Source organism: Mustela lutreola, chromosome 10 (assembly GCF_030435805.1).
Source record: "Mustela lutreola isolate mMusLut2 chromosome 10, mMusLut2.pri, whole genome shotgun sequence".
Lineage (NCBI taxonomy): Eukaryota > Metazoa > Chordata > Mammalia > Carnivora > Mustelidae > Mustela > Mustela lutreola.
Window position 1 is genome coordinate 49,183,335 of NC_081299.1, and position 18,256 is coordinate 49,201,590.

Below are 18,256 nucleotides of genomic sequence, written 5' to 3' on the forward strand. Positions count from 1 at the left end.
GAAGTCTAGAGGACTTCTCCACATACAAAGAGAGCAATATAAGACTTCAAGGAACATGAAATATCAAGAAAATGTGACATACCAAAGGAATATGAGAGCTTTCCAGTGACTGACCTAAGAAAAGGAGATCTGTGATTTGCCTGAAAAAGAATTCAAGATAGTTTTGTTAAGGGAACTCAGTGAGCTAAGAAAACCCAGAAAGACAATTTCACAAAATCAAGGAAAAAAATACACAAACAGAGCAAGAAGTTTAAAACAGAAGCAGAACTCACAAAGAACCAAGCAGAAATTCTGGAGATGAAGATTACAATGAATGAAATGAAAAGTACAATGGAAAACATAAATACCAAACTTGATGTAGTACAAGAAAAAATCTGTGAGGGAGACAAGAGAGATCAGAAATTACCCTGTCAGAAGAGAATAAAGACAAAAAGAAAAAAGAGTAAAGAAAGTCTATAAACTATAGAATACCATGAAAAAAAAAATCTATGTATTTTTATAGTCCCAGAAAAAAAGGGGGAAATGGGTAGAAAGTTTATTTAAAGAAATAATGATTGATAACTTCACAAATCTGAGGAGAGATCTGATATTCAAGTTCACAAAATTCATATGAGCCCAAACAAATTCCACTCAAAGAGATCTTGAAGACACATTATGATTAAACTGTTTAAAGTTTAAAACAAAGAATTTTAAAAACAGTAAGAGAAAAAAATCTTCATATACAAGGAAACCCTCATAATCCTAATTTCTCAGCAGAAACACTACAACCCAGGAGAAAGTGGGATGATATATTTGAAGTGTTGAAAAGAAAAAAAACAAAAGCAAAAACAAAACAAAATACCCAGTAGTGCAATGGGCAGGGTCATAAGGAAGCTCTATTTTTAATTTCTTGAGGAATCTCCACACTGTTCTCCAAAGTGGCTACACCAACTTGCATTCCCACCAACAGTGTAAGAGGGCTGCCCTTTCTCCACATCCTCTCCAACACATGTTGTTTCCTGTCTTGCTAATTTGGGCCATTCTAACTGGTGTAAGGTGGTATCTCAATGTGGCTTTAATTTGAATCTCCCTGATGGCTAGTGATAATAAACATTTTCTCATGTGTCTGATAGCCATTTGTATGTCTTCATTGGAGAAGTGTCTGATCATACCTTCTGCCCATTTTTTGATATGATTGTCTGTTTTGTGTGTGTTGAGTTTCAGGAGTTCTTTATAGTTCCTGGATATCAACCTTTTGTCTGTACTGTCATTTGCAAATATCTTCTCCCATTCCATGGTTGCCTCTTTATTTTTTTGACTGTTTCCTTTGCTGTGCAGAAGCTTTTGATCTTGATGAAGTCCCAAAAGTTCATTTTCATTTTTGTTTCCTTTGCCTTTGGAGACATATCTTGAAAGAAGTTGTTGTGGTTGATATCGAAGAGGTTACTGCCTATGCTCTCCTCTAGGATTCTGATGGATTCCTATCTCATGTTGAGATCTTTTATCCATTTTGAGTTTATCTTTGTGTACAGTGTAAGAGAATGGTCGAGTTTCATTGTTCTGCATATAGCTGTCCAGTTTTCCCAGCACCATTTATTGAAGAGATTGTCTTTTTTCCACTGTATATTTTTTCCTGTTTTGTCAAAGATTAATTGACCATAGAGTTGCGGGTCCATATCTGGGCTCTATATTCTGTTCCACTGGTCTATATGTCTGTTTTTATGCCAGTACCATGCTGTCTTGGTGATCATGGCTTTGTAGTAAAGCTTGAAATCAGGTAACGTGATGCCCCCAGTTTTATTTTTGTTTTTCAACATTTCCCTAGCGATTCAAGGTCTCTTCTGATTCCATACAAATTTCTGGATTATTTGCCCCAGCTCTTTGAAAAATACTGGTGGAATTTTGATCGGAATGGCATTAAAAGTATATATTGCTCTAAGCAGTATAGACATTTTAACAATGTTTATTCTTCCGATCCAAGAGCATGGAATCGTCTTCCATCTTTTTGTATCTTCTTCAATTTCTTTCATGAGTATTTTGTAGTTCCTCTAGTACAATTCCTTTACCTCTTTGGTTAGGTTTATTCACAGGTATCTTATGGTTCTTGGTGCTATAGTAAATGGAATCGACTCTCTAATTTCCCTTTCTGTATTTTCATTGTTAGTGTATAAGAAAGCCACTGATTTCTGTACGTTGACTTTGTATCCTGCCACGTTGCTGAATTGCTGTATGAGTTCTAGTAGTTTGGGGGTGGAGTCTTTTGGATTTTCCATATAAAGAATCATGTCATCTGCTAAGAGTGAGAGTTTGACTTCTTTATTGCCAATTTGGATACCTTTTATTTCTCTTTGTTGTCTGATTGCTGTTGCTAGGACTTCTAATACTATGTTGAACACGGGAAGGCTGCAAGATTTTTCCCATTGGGGATGATATTTGCTGTGGGTCTTTCATAGATAGATTTGATGAAGTTCAGGAATGTTCCCTCTATCCCTATACTTTGAAGCATTTTTGTCGGGGACTGCCTCCAGCCGGGAAAGTCCCCGCCATTACAAGAAGGTGCTTGGCTCACTGCTAGCAAAATACGCTGCAAGTATACAATGAACTTTCTGGTGAAGCCTGCGTAAAGGAGGACATAGTTATTGGCTGCATCAAATTTAATCAGCATAGTAACAGGACTCTCATTGGCTCTCCCCATTGCTTGGCCCCTTATTGGTCACCCTGTTGTATATAAGCTAAGGAAGTTGATTAAATAAACGGAAATGAAGCATTAACACCATACCAGGCTCATTGTCATCCTTGCGGGCCGAGGGCGACACATTTTAATCATGAAAAGATGCTGGATTTTGTCAAATGCTTTTTCTGCATCTATTGAGAGGACCATGCGGTTCTTCTTTCTTCTCTTATTGATTTGTTCTATTACATTGACTGATTCACGAATGTTGAACCATCCTTGTAGCCCAGGGATGAATTCCACCTGGTCATGGTGGATAATCTTTTTAATGTGCTGTTGGATCCTGTTTGCTAGGATCGTGTTGAGAATCTTAGCATCCATATTCATCAGTGATATTGGTCTGAAATTCTCCTTTCTGGTAGGGTCTTTGCTTGGTTTGAGAATCAGGGTAATGCTGGCTTCATAGAAAGAGTCTGGAAGTTTTCCTTCTGCTTCAATTTCTTGAAACAGCTTCAGGAGAATAGGTGTTATTTCTTCTTTGAAGGTTTGGTAGAATTCCCCAGGGAATCCATCAGGTCCTGGGCTCTTGTTTTTTGGGAGGTTTTTGGTCACTGCTTCAATCTCGTTACTAGGTATCGGTCTATTCAGGTTGTTGATTTCTTCCTGGTTCAATTTTGGGAGCTTATAGTTTTCTGGGAATGCAGCCATTTCATCTAGGTTGCTTAGCTTATTGGCATATAACTGTTAATAATAACTTCTGATGATTGTTTCTACTTCCTTCGTGTTCGTTGTGATCTCTCCCTTTTCATTCATAATTTTATTAATTTGGGCTTTCTCTCTTTGCTTTTGGATTAGTGTGGCCAATGATTTATCGATCTTATTGATTCTTTCAAAAGACCAGGTTCTAGTTTCATTGATATGCTCTACTATATCTCTGGTTACTACCTCATTGATCTCTGATCTAATCTTGATGATTTCCCTTCTTATGTGTGGAGTTGGTTTGATTTGTTGTTGATTGTCCAGTTCTTTAAGGTGTAGAGACAGCTGGTGTATTCTGGATTTTTCAATTATTTTGAGAGAGGCTTGGATGGCTATGTATTTCCTCCTTAGGACCGCCTTTGCTGTATCCCATAGGTTTTGGACCGAAGTGTCTTCATTCTCATTGGTTTCCATGAATTGTTTCAGTTCTTCTTTGATCTCCTGGTTGATCCAAGCATTCTTAAGCAAGGTGGCCTTTAGCTTCCAGGTGTTTGAGTTCCTTTGGAACTTTTCCTTGTGATCGAGCTCCAGTTTCAAAGCATTGTGATCTGAGAATATGCAGGGAATAATCTCAGTCTTTTTGTGTTGGTTGAGTCCTGATTTGTGACCCAGTACATGGTCTATTCTGGAGAAGGTTCCATGTGCACTTGAGAAGAATGACTATTCTGTTGTTTTAGGGTGGAATGTTCTGTATATATCTATGAGATCCATCTGGTCCAGTGTGTAATTCAATGTTCTTGTTTCTTTATTAATTTTCTGCTTCAATGATCAGTCTATTTCTGAGAGAGGCGTGTTAATATCTCCTACTATTAATGTATTCATATCAATATGACTCTTTATCTTGATTAATACTTTTCTTATGTAATTGGCTACTCCCATATTGGGGGCATAGATATTTACAATTGTTAGATCATCTTGGGGGATAGTCCCTTTAGGAATGATGTAGTGTCCTTCTGGATCTCTGACTACAGTCTTTAGTTTAAAATCTAATTTGTCTGATATGAGAATCGCTACCCTGGACTTCTTTTGAGGCCCATTGGCCTGAAAGATGCTTCTCCATCCCTTCACTTTCTGGGTATTTACCCCAAAGATAGAGATGTAGTGAAAAGAAGGGCCATCTGTACCCCAATGTTTATAGCAGCAATGGCCACAGTCGCCAAACTGTGGAAAGAACCAAGATGCCCTTCAACAGACAAATGGATCAGGAATATGTGGTCCATATACACTATGGAGTATTATGCCTCCATCAGAAAGGATGAATGCCCAACTTCTGTAGCAGCATGGACAGGACTGGAAGAGATTATGCTGAGTGAAATAAGTCAAGCAGAGAGAGTCAATTATTATATGGTTTCACTTATTTGTGGACCATAACAAATAGAATGGAGGACAAAGGGAGATGGAGAGGAGAAGGGAGTTGAGGGAAATTGGAAGGGGAGGTGAACCATGAGAGACTATGAACTCTAAAAAACAATCTGAGGGTTTTGAAGGGGCGGGGTGATGGGAGGTTGAGTGACTTAGGTGGTGGGTATTGGAGAGGGCACGGATTGCATGGAGCACTGGGTGTGGTGCAAAAATAATGAATACTGTTACACTGAAAAAATTTTAAAAATTAAAAAAAAATACTGCCAACCAAGAATCTTTACCTAACAAAGCTGTTCTTCAGAAATGGAGAAAGGCTCCCTTACAAAAGAATCTGAGGGAATTCATCCACACTAGACCTGCCTTACAAGAAATGCTGAAAGAGGTTCTTCAAGCTGAAAATGAAGGAATGCTAATTAGCAACATGAAAACATATGAAATGTAAAACACACTGGTAAAGATAAAAATAAGTAAAATTCAGGATACTGAATTTTAAGTAGTTAGTTAACCACTTAACTCTAGTATAAAGAATGTTACTTAGCACTAAAAAGAAATAAGCTATCAAACAGTGAAAAGATCTGAAGGAACCTGAAATGAAGAAGGAAAAGAAGCCCATCTGAAAAGGCTACATAGTATATGATCCCAACAATATAACTATGTGGAGAAAGCAAAACTGTGGTGTTAGTAAAAAGATCAGTAGTTTCCTGGGGTTAAAAGGAAGGGAGAGATAAACAGGCAAAACCCAGGGGATCTTGAGAGCCGACCGACAGCTCTGTATGATGCTGTGATGATGGATTCCTGTCGCTGTAAATGTACCTAACACATAGAATCCACAACATCGAAAGTGAACCCTGATGGAAACTTTGTACTCTTGGTGGTAGTAGTATATCAATGTCGACTCCATTGTATCAAATGTACCACTGTGGTGGGAGATGTTGACAAAGGGGAAAGCTATGCATGTGGTGGGGTAGGGGAAATGTGGGAAATCTCTGTACCTTCCTCTCAACTGGGCTGTGAAAATAAAACAGCTCTAAAAAATAAAATCTATTAAAAAAAATAGAGCCATAAAATAAACTTTATACCTAGTTCCCAAACCATTCTAATTAATAAACAAGATCTTTCCATACCAGCAATTGTGATTTTTTTTTTCAACCTGTATGTTCCTTACCTGTATATGCAGGAGTAAGGGATATTAGTGTCTCTCCTTCAAATGGGAACAACCACCAGATTATCCCAAATTACCAGATGGAAAGGGCAAGTAGCTATACTGGCATTAAATGCCAAGCAGGATGTTCAGTTTTAAGCAGATAGGAACTCATTTAACCATCAAAACCATTTTATGAAGAAATATTATTATCCTTGTTTAGCAAATGAGAAAACACAGTCCCAGAAATATTAAATAACTTATTCAATGATACTCAACAAAAGGAAAGAGAATACTATTGCAGAAAGTTCACGGACTTTGAGGTGACAAAGACTAAAATCTTGTCAGTTACTAGCTATGAACTTGAGCCAGTAACTTAGTTGTATGAATTGGCCAAAATAACAAATCTAAAAGCCTGACTGGTGGCATGTACATATTAAACAGTGATCCCACCTTCTCCTAGAGAGCAGCAGAACTGTGCTTTGACCCCACTTCTGTCTGATTCCAGTATCCATGCTCTTCGCCCCCCCCCCTGTTTCCCTGCAATAAAAATCTGCCTCATACAGACCTGGGGAATGTGTTTTCACGCAGTGCAGAGCTAGAAATGGTTTATTATCCTCAGCAACCTTAAAAACAGAACATGTAAGTATTGATGTACTTTTACTTAATATGACTTCCTGAAAACCTCTTGTCTACTGAAGATTTGTTTGAAATATTAGTCTATAGGTATTCTGGATACATGACATATACAGCTCTAATAAAAATGGATTAACCCCTCTCTCCTATTTTATACCACACGAGGCACTGAAAACTAAGTCTGATGTAATAGATCTCTTTTGTGGTTTTAATCATAACAATTGTACCAAATGACTTTTCTTTTTGTGCATGTGATAACATCATAATGGGAAGCTAAATCGATAGCATATTTCTCAATCTAATTATATGCCTTGCATTTCTAAACCAGTTTTAATGAAATACAATAAGTGGTAGTGTGGAAATTAGAAAAGGTTTAAAAAAAAGCAGCTGCAAATAATGCTGTCAGTGACAAGAATAGAAGTGTGAACTATGCTAGTATAGGTGAACAGTGTCTTTTCAACTGTACAATAAACAGACAAAAGAGGAAGTGATGGGGAATTATCCAAACAAATCATCATTTTCAGAAACAAGTATTTTACAAAATAAACCTACACTATGGCAATTCAAAAATGGATAAGAAACATCAGAGATCAAAAAACTCATCTACACATAAACCTTACCTGTGAGACATAGCCAGGTTACCAATTTATAAATACACTAACACTGTTATATAATTTTAAAATAATTTCTTTCCTTATTTAGAAGACTAACTTGTGCTCATTATAGACATTTTTTAAATATTGAAAAATACAAAGAAATAAATACATTAACCCCAAATCCCCTACCTAGAGATAAACCATGATTAACATTTCACAATTTTTCCTTTACTTTTTCCTATATATATGCGGCATACTTGAAATGATACAATATATGCATTTCAAATGGCAATGTAAGATTGCATGTTCAGATTAAGTAGATAACTCACAGATCCCAAGATAAAAATAGATTACTTTTATAGGTGCCACATTAGTTTCCTAGGGTGTCATAACAAAATACCATAGACTGAGTGGCTTTGAACAACAGAAATTTATTTTCTCACAGTTCTGAAGGCTAGACATCTGACATGAAAGTGATGGTAGTATTGTATTGATTTCTTCTGAAGCCTCTCCTTTGGCTTGTAGATGACCATCTTCTTTGTCTTCATGTGATTTTCCTTGTGTGTATCCACATTTATATTTCCTCTTTTTTAAGAAGACTGGTCATATTGGATTAGAGCTCACTCTAAAAGACCTCATTGTAACTTAGTTACCTCTTTAAAGACCTTATCTCCAAACATAGTCACATACTGAAATACCAGGGTTTAGGACCTCAATACCTGAATTCTGAAGGGATACAACTCAGCCCATAACAGGTGCTATGTGGCAACACAAATATGTCAAACATACAATAAGAAGATGATATGTTCTAGGCCTTGCAGCAGGTAGTAGAGACATCAAGTTTAATAAACCAGGAGTTCTTTCCCTGAAGAGGCTTAAATTAGTGGCAACGGAAGGACTACCTAGTAAATATCTACAAGGAATTTATTAATACCCTGGGGGGGGGTGTAAAGGCTCACCTTATACCATATACCAAAATAAATTACATACTTAGTAAAATGATATGTGTTAAGAAAAGGAACAAAAGGAAGAAGGATAAGGAGAAGGGAGAGGAGAAAAAGAAGGAAGAAGGGGGGGGAGAAAACAAGGGAAAGGAGAGGAGGGGGAGGAGAAAGAGAAAAGCAGAGAAGAAAGAAAAAGTAGAGAGCAGAAATGAATTTTATCTATCTTGCCTATGATGGGGCTAGGTATTTTGTTTTGAATCCATTCATTCATTTAATAAACATTAGTTGGCCATCTCCCACATGCCCGGTGTTTGGCTGGGCACAGCAAAGAACCAGAATTTTTAACTACTTATGTACAATGGAAGGAACGCCTAGGATTGTTTAACGTGTAAACACACATTCACGTTCCTTTACTGCCCTGTTCAGTATTGACCACATCTTATACAACATTATGAGCAATAGGCAGTCAATGTGCTGTTGCATAAGTTGTTTTCAAGACATTTTTGTAAATCAGATCCTATTAGAAATGCACAAAGAGAGCCAGCTGTTTAAAGGAGCCCTAGAGGGAAACCTATGGTAAAAAGAAGCATCCTTCTGCAAAGGGAGGAACTCAGCCTTGGTTCCAGCACTGTGTCAATCCCAACTGTCATACCTGTGTCCTGGTTTGCAGGTTATGCCTGAGCGCTCATCTGTGCTCACACTGTCTGTCCTTCTGCCTTGGATTACAAACCCCTGGAGGTTGGCTCACCACATCTGTTCCCTTCATTGTGTCCAGTGTCACAGTGAAGCATTTACAAAGAGATCCTAAAAAATGCTTTTAGATGTTGTTAATGGATGCAGAAACAGATCTCAGCAGCCAGTGTCCATGGGGCTACCTTGAGGGGATGTCCTATGCATCCTACGTCAAAACAGTAAGACCCTACATGGTGTGCAAAGCGCAGCATTGCCTTTGGTAGGGAGCGGACCCCCAGGATCCCAGCAATAGAGAGGAGAAATTATTTAGGGGGATGACAAAAGAAAGAGAGAGACCCCTTGGGATGCTCCAAGAAGCTCAGACTGAGCTGTTCTTGGTTGTTCACCACCCAATGCCTTTGAAGAACACAGACTTTTCTGTAAGTGTCCAGGTAGTGCAGAATGACAGTTGCCGTCCTGCCCAGTGGGGGTCCTCTCCTATCAGTAGCAAATTGCATAGCAGCTTGCTCTCAGAATCTAATTATCAACTCAGAAGAAATGAATAAGTCCGTGCCTTTTATCTTCAGTTCAGAGAGATACTTCAGCCAAAATTTGCTTTTCTAATAAATAGGTTTATAGTTCCATTGCCAATAAATGAGTGGTGTTATTTTGGCTGACAATTGCTCAATTCAGTCAAAATGTAGTGATCCTAAAATTGTTTAAACTCAATATTCACAACTACAAACATATCCCCAGAATTACATCAATATCAGTGAATTTTCCTTAAAAAACATATATATCTATATATCTATAGATATACAGATATGTATTGTGTATATATATATGTATATTTATATATAAAGTCATTTTAATTCAATTTTTAGTAATATTTTCTGACTTCATTTTTATCTTATTAAAATTATTTTCATGAATATCCCATTTTCCAAATACATTTTATAATAGAGCTTTCATCCATTGATTTGTTTTTCCATCCACATCGAACTGAATCAAAGTAACTTCTGCCATGGTAAATTTTCTCTGGGGACCATATTTTCCACAAAGTCCAATTTTCTTGACTCAGTTTTGAGTTTATAAATTTTGTCGAAGTGATTTTATTCACTCATCAATATTTTGTCAATTTTTTCCCGTATGTAGTTTTAGGCTTTGATGGTTTTGTTAGGTTATTGCTCCAAATCCTGTCATTTCCCCAACTTTCTCCATTTTTTTTCATCTGTAATACACAATCACATCAAGTTTTAGCCATTACCAATTTTCTGTTATTTTGGCCATTTCTATCATTAATATTCTATGTAAATTAGATGTAAAATAATATGGTTTTTATTCATCTGTAATGGCAAATAGGAAACAGAAGGAAGAAAAATACCTATAAAATCAACATAGTATAGCAAAAACTTTTCACTTCAAACATCCCTGTAAAGGTCAGCCGCCACTCATATTTGGGATACGGAAAAAGCTACTTGCACTCTATGCTTGCCTGAAAGATGGCAATGGAGGCTTCACTTGTCCAGCTGCATGGCAGAGGGAGGTGTGGGACCATAACCTGCTCTCCATCCATCCGTTGCCCCTTCCTAAGGCTCTGACTGCACAGCTGGAGAAACAAAGCTGAGGGATGGGAGAACTGCTTTTGGCGGCACAGCTGTGGTAGCAGGGAGAGAATCCTGGAATGATCCTGAGGGCCTTAAACGCCAGGCTAAGGGATTTGGAGTTGATCCTGCAGGGACTGGAGCACTCTGTCTGGAGAGCCATATGCTCAGACCTGAGACTCAGAAAGAGGACTCTGGCAGCATCAGGGAGAATGGATTGAAGATGGCAAGCCTAAAGACAGACCTCTGCAGGGCTGACTCTGTACCACAGTTCTGCATCTCCCTAATCCAAGACACTGGGTGCCAACACTTCTGCCCTGGTCCTTTATGAAGTGGCTTTTGCCAATCTTTCCATCTGCCCGATAATCTCACTCAGCTCCACTGGGGCCCTCTCTGTTTTCCAAACAAATTATTCCACACCTCCATGCCTACATACATTGCTTTCCCTGACCCAAATAATTCCTTACTCCCATTCTCCACCTGACAGTCTCACGTACATAATTATTTCTATATGTAATAAACATTAGTAGCTATAATAATAGCACCAAGTTATCTATTCAGAATATGCTTTATGCCATTCACTCCTATTAACCTCACAAAATAACAAAACCAAGTCCCAGAAAGGTTGACTAACTTGTTCAAGGTTGCCCTAGTAAGTCCTTGTCAGTAGTTAGCCTGGATTTTTTTTTTTAAGTTTACATTTTTTTTTTAATTTTTTATTTTTTATAAACATATATTTTTTATCCCCAGGGGTATAGGTCTGTGAATCACCAGGTTTATACACTTCACAGCACTCACCAAAGCACATACCCTCCCCAATGTCCATAATCCCACCCCCTTCTCCCAAACCCCCTCCCCCCAACAACCTTCAGTTTGTTTTGTGAGATTAAGAGTCACTTATGGTTTGTCTCCCTCCCAATCCCATCTTGTTTCATTGATTCTTCTCCTACCCACTTAAGCCCCCATGTTGCATCACCACTTCCTCATATCAGGGAGATCATATGATAGTTGTCTTTCTCTGCTTGACTTATTTCACTAAGCATGATACGCTCTAGTTCCATCCATGTTGTCACAAATGGCAAGATTTCATTTCTTTTGATGGCTGCATAGTATTCCATTGTGTATATATACCACATCTTCTTGATCCATTCATCTGTTGATGGACATCTAGGTTCTTTCCATAGTTTGGCGATTGTGGACATTGCTGTTATAAACATTCCTAGCCTGGATTTTTAAATTTAGTTTGAGTCATGTATGTTCTCAAGCCATACCATGCTGTTCCACCAGCAAATACTTGAATGTCCCCTGGGTTTCACACATAATCTTTTGTTGGATCTCATGGCCACAGAGAGAGGTAGATGTTACTATTTTCATGTGAATAAAATGGAATCTTAGGGAGTCTAAATAGTTTCTCCAGAGCTGTTCATTCTAATACAAGGCCATTTTGCCTCCTTGTAAATGCCCAACTCGTAGCTGGTTACTGACACATTAGCTCCTTCCCTTCTACTTCTTACTGTTTTTGCCATACCCATATCCAGATCACGCTGATTACCTAAAGGTGAACTTGGTCTGATCACACTCAGCCAAAACCATCTAGTGTACGTTGCTACTCAGAATCTAGCTTTGCCTGTTGGGCTGGAGGGATCAGGCATTTATTGGACCTTCTCACCCACATCCTCTTCCAAGTAAATAAGTCCTCCCCACAGTCCTCCCACAGCCCCTACGTGACTATATGGTATACTACATGGTTCTGGTCTTTAACTACAGCTAATTAGACCTAGAGGTCAACAATCAGACTTTCTTTCTTGGAAAGCTGAAATAAGAAATGCTAAGGGGATGAGTTAAGTTACTGTTGGTAACTGCAGCTCAGTGATGAGTCAGGACTAGTGCAGCTACGATGAGCCCAGGGCAAGCCAAGGACACTGGGCTCAAGAACAGACAGGTGCCTAGAAATCCAGGTGGCAGCAAAAGAAGAAAGCATTGGATATGCTCACAGGAGCAGTGAGACTTCTGAGAGAGCAGAGGAGAACCATGAAGCCGTAGCAGAGAAAGGAAGCAGTCGTTAGAGCTGCCTGCTTCCTGAACAACCCCCTTTCCATCCAGATGTGTCCCAAAAGAACACTTTTTTCCCCTCAGGTAATGGAGGCTGCACTCTATTCCTTACCACCCAAAAAGCCAAATTTTAAAAACAGCTGTTCAATCTTGAGGTTTTCCTGTAAAAGGCCTTCAGGTGTCCCAATCCAAGAGTAAGATGGGGAAAAAAGTTAAATTTTAAGATGCAAAGGCTTGAAGCCTTAAGCTAAGCCCTTCACCCCAGCTGCCAACCCACAGGACTCACTTCCCATTCCTCTCAAGCTCCTTCTTCAGGTCCCCCCACCAGCTCTCAGGAGTCCATCTCGATTGCCCGGTTAGCTGGGCTGTGAGAAATCTTCTTTCTGTATAGAACTCCTGTTACTTATCTGATCCGATCTCTCTTCAAGCTCTGTGGATCAAGAATGGATTTCTGCTGTTGTTCATTCATTACTGTAACAAATGCAAGCCAGATCTGACCCCCTCTTATCCCTGGGCCTTTTATTCCTGCTTTCAAAGTGAGCCACCGGCAGGAAACATATCTTGATTTATTTCTCCTTCCTGATGATATTTCAAGTCCATTTCATCCCAGCAACCACACATGCTATCATTACTAATGCGATTTAAAAGGTGAAGGTCTGGGTTCTGGTCGCTTTGCCAAACCTCTACATTTATTTTCAAACAATATCTCTCAAAGACCCCTGCAGTCATTAAAAGCTTCATTTGACAAAGGTAAAAATGTGAACGCATTTGGACTCAGCTCCTCTGATAAAGATCTGCCATGCACACTTTGAAAGACGAGGCTCCATGTGGCTGTGATGCTAGCAACTCGCCATGTTTCAATGGGATGACAAGTGGGATGACACTTTTTTTTTCTCTTGCTGTTTTCCCCTCACTGCTCACCCTGCAATGCACAAAACACACATGTGCATGCACACCTGCATCTTGAATACAACCTGAGCCCAGGCCAAGTGAGTCGCTAGCACAATGTCTCCTATGTGCACTGGCCTGTTGTGCCCCACGTTCCTGTCAGTTCCAGTTCTGGGGGATAATTCTTTTTTTTTTTTTATTTTTTATTTTTTATAAACATATATTTTTAGTCCCCAGGGGTACAGGTCTGTGAATCACCAGGTTTACACACTTCACAGCACTCACCAAAGCACATACCCTCCCCAATGTCCATAATCCCACCCCCTTCTCCCAACCCCCTCTCCCCAGCAACCCTCAGTTTGTTTTGTGAGATTAAGAGTCACTTATGGTTTGTCTCCCTCCCATTCCCATCTTGTTTCATTTATTCTTTTCCTACCCACTTAAGCCTCTGGGGGATAATTCTGAAGACGCTGAACTTCTCCCTGGAAAAGGCAATGTGGCAATTCCCTAGTGCCTTTCAGGGAATGAATACCAGAGCTTTTCCCCATCAATTAAAGAGCAAATATTTGGATTTGTGGGTGAGTGAGTGAGGAAGGGCAGAGAGGAAGAGAGAAAATGAGTGTATTAATAACAAAGTTTGTATTTTTTTTTAATTTCTTACAACAAATATATTATTCCCAGGACTTTCAGAAAAATAGACAAATATTAAAATCCTTCAACCCTCTCTCCCCATAACTATTCATTTTTGTCAGGTCGTTCGAATACCCCAATTTAGATAGGCTGACTCAGCAGGAGGCTTTCTGTCTTAGGCATGGTTCCCCACAACACAGATCCTGAGTCAAAAGCTTTCATGGTAAACTTTATTGGAGAGTACATCCCAGGGACACAGGAGGCAGAGAAAGGGAGTGAGACCAGGAGCCTTATCACACTGGTCATAACTTACTCTCAGAGGATGTCTTCAGAGAGATGCTATAAAACCATTCTTCTCCATAGAAAAGTAATATGGAGAAAAAGGGAGAATTACCCCACTGCTAAAGCTAACCCAATGTAGCATCAATTCCCTCACACATCCAGCTCTATTAGCCAGCCCCCTGGCAACCTCGGGAACATAAGATCCCTAGACTCCTGAAACCAGCCCACTGGCAGTAGCTGAGGGGTGAGTCACTGCAGGTGGTGAACCTGTGGCTCTCCTTGTCTGGATACGTGCAGCCTGCACCCCAGCTGCTCAACCACCATGAGCCAGCATGCATGCATTGCACTGAGTATCGGTGTTTCCTGCCTCCATAGTCACCGGAAAGCCCTGAAACGAGAGCCATCGCATAGACATGAGAGGCTGGAAACAGGTGGAGTACCATGACAACTTGGCCAGCCAGAAAGTGGCTACAGATCTCAAGATGAAAACCTCCCTCTTCAGCCTGTAAGAATACAATGATCAGGTGATCTTCCTAGGTCAAGAGCTTCAAGCCAAAAACCATGGCCAACAAAATATGGAACAGAGCACAAAATGAGTCTGACAACACACCTGATAAAACAGGTAACTTTTAAAACTTAAGCAACAGCTCTACTAATGGTCAGTTTTGTGATTCTGGCAAGTTTCTGAAATCAGTTAGTTAGAATAGGATAAGCTGTAGGGGCGCCTGGGTGGCTCAGTGGGTTAAAGCCTCTGCCTTCGGCTCAGGTCATGATCTCAAGGTCCTGGGATCAAGCCCCCCATCAGGCTCTCTGCTTAGCAAGGAGCCTATTCCTCCCTCTCTTTCTGTCTACTTGTGATCTCTGTCAAATAAATAAATACAATCTTAAAAAATAGTAATAATAATAGGATAAGCTGTTAACATAAGAGGAAAACCCCAACTCTCATGACCCACTACCAAATATTTCTATAGCCTTTCTGATACAGTTAACTTCTAGATTCCTGCACTCATCTCTCACTCTCCTGATGTCCATGATTCTGGAGGCAGAAAACATGGCCCTTATTTCGGTTAGGAATTATATTCCTTCAATAATAGAAGATCAGAGGGTGAAATCCAGGACAGGCAAGGAGTCACGTGGTGCTATCAATATCTCAAACTTCCTGGAATATTCTTCTCGGCCATTACGAGTGGAGAATCGCAAAGGCTTCAGGGTGAGGCAGATAAGCACTGCATGTCACTGCTCAGTGATCTATGCGTCATCTTAACCTACTCTTGAAAAGTCACCAGAGACCAACTTTTGCCACTCTCCCTAAAAACTCATAGTCTCTGTGAAACTAAAACAGAAAGTAGTAGTTTACTCTGTAAGATAAGGTGGTTTCAGAAGATCATTAACGCCTGATAAAACACTGGAATTTTCAGTGGCACAGGAGGGAAGGAAAGATCATTTTGGAATAGAAAGCCCACATCTTAGTATGTTCAGGCTGCTATAACAAAATACAAAAAACTGAGTGGCTTATGAACAACAAAAATGTATTTCTCACAGTTCTGGGAAGTTTAAGATCAAGGTGCTAGCAGATCCATTGTCTGGGGAAGACCTGCAACTCAGTTCACAGATGGCTGTCTTCTAGCCAGATCACTGGGTGAGGAAAAAAGCTCTCTGCAACCTGCTTTGCAAGGGCACTAATCCCATTTATGAGAGCTCCACCCCAACGACCTTATAGCTTCCAAAAGGATGCACCTCCTAATGCCATCACATTGGGGATTCAGTTTCAATATAGGAATGTTGAGAGGAACACAGCGAGCACATGGCAACTGGGAAAGTTAGTTGTCTTAGAGAAGAGAAAACTTTCATGGGTGTAAAGGGGAAACAAGTCTCTTACCGTTAATGTGAAGTATTTATTACAAGAATTGGATTGTTGGAATAATACTTCATTCTTACCCATGGAATCATCTGTCTTTTAGGGACCTTGAAGACTGGCATAATATGGCCGGGCTCAGCATTTCTAACACAATCTGTATCCTAGATACCTGCTTCTCTATATATATCTACTAACCACATACCAAACACACACACAGAGAAATGAGTAGTGTGTTAATAGAGGTAAGGCTAGCCACTGTGACAAACTCCAAAATGCAAAAAGGCTCACATCTAATAAAAGTGTCTCATTCAAGTATAGTCCACAACAGATAATCCTGATTGATGATTGTTTTATGTTAAGTGATGATCCTGGAGCTAGGTTCCTTCCACCTTGGGGCTCTGCCATCTTCAACACATGGCCTCCAAAGTCATTGTGTTGTCCTCCACAAGCCAGGGGTAAGAAGAAAGTGCAGAGACAATCCCAACATGTGGGGTTTTAAAAGGAAAAGCAGGGAACAGCACATTTTACTACTGCTTACTTTCCATTGGCTGGAACTCCATCAAACAGCTATACTTAGCAGCACGTGAAAGCAGGAAATGGAGCCTGACCCACGAAGAAGAGGAAATGGGTTTAGGTGAAAACTACGCTGTTGCTGCCATTAACATCTGCTGTGTTCTAGGAGTTGGGCTATGCATTAGAATGACACAGGTGGCGAAGTCAAGATGGCAGAGAAGTAGCAGGCTGAGACTACGTCAGCTAGCTGGAGATCAGCTAGATAGCTTATCTAAAGATTGCAAACACCTGAAAATCCATCGGCAGATCGAAGAGAAGAAGAACAGAAATTCTGGAAACAGAAAAACAACCACTTTCTGAAAGGTAGGACCGGCAGAGAAGTGAATCCAAAGCGACAGGAAGATAGACCCCGGGGGGAGGGGCCGGCTTCCTGCAAGCGGCGGAGCAACTGGGCACAAAATCAGGACTTTTAAAAGTCTGTTCTGCTGAGGCACATCGCTCCAGAGGCTAAACCGGGGCAAAGCCCACGCGGAGTCAGTGTAGCCTCAGGTCCCGCAGGATCACAGAAGGATCGGGGTGTCTGAGTGTCGCAGAGCTTGCGGGTATTGGAACGGGAAAGCTGGCTGCAGAGACAGAGCCGACAGTAAGCTCACAGCTCAGGGTGACCTTGAACTGGTCGCAGGCTCGGAGAGCTCGGAGCGCGGCCGGAGGTCAGGCAGACAGGAGTAACTGGGCGCTGTTCTCTGAGGGCGCACTGAGGAGTGGGGCCCTGGGCTCTCGGCTCCTCCGGGCCGGAGACCAGGAGGCCGCCATTTGTATTCCCGTCCTCCGGAACTCTACGGAAAGCGCTCAGGGAACAAAAGCTCCTGAAAGCAAACCCGAGAGGATTACTCACCCCGGCCCCTGGTAAGGGCGGTGCAATTCCGCCTGGGGCAAGGACACTTGAGAATCACTACACCAGGCCCCTCCCCCAGAAGATCAACAAGAAATCCAGCCTAGACCAAGTTCACCTACCAAGCAGTGTGGTTTCAATACCAAGGAGAGCAGCAGAATTCCAGAGGAGGAGAAAGCAAAGCACGGAACTCATGGCTTTTTCCCTGTGATTTTTTGTAGTCTTGCAGCTAATTTGATTATTTTCTTTTTCATTTTTTGTTTTTTTTTCTTCTCGCCTTCTGGTAAAATTGTTTTTTTAACTTTTACCTTTTTCTTTTTTAACATTTTTAAACTAGTTTATCCAATATATATATTTTTTCTTTTTTGTATTTTTCTTATTTATTTTCTTTTTTTTAATTCTTTTCTTTTCTTGTTTTTTCTTTTTTCTTTTTTTTTCTTTCTTCCTTTTTGAACCACTTTTTATCCCCTTTCAACCCCTCACGACTTGGGATCCCTTCTAATTTGGTTAAAGCATATTTTCCTGGGGTTGTTGCCACCATTTTAGTATTTTACTTGCTCCTTCATTTACTCTTATCTGGACAAAATGACAAGACGGAAAAATTCAACACAAAAAAAAAAAGAACAAGAGGCAGTACCGAAGGCTAGGGACCTAATCAATACAGACATTGGTAATATGTCAGATCTAGAGTTCAGAATGACAATTCTCAAGGTTCTAGCCGGGCTCGAAAAAGGCATGGAAGATATTAGAGAAACCCTCTCAAGAGATATAAAAGCC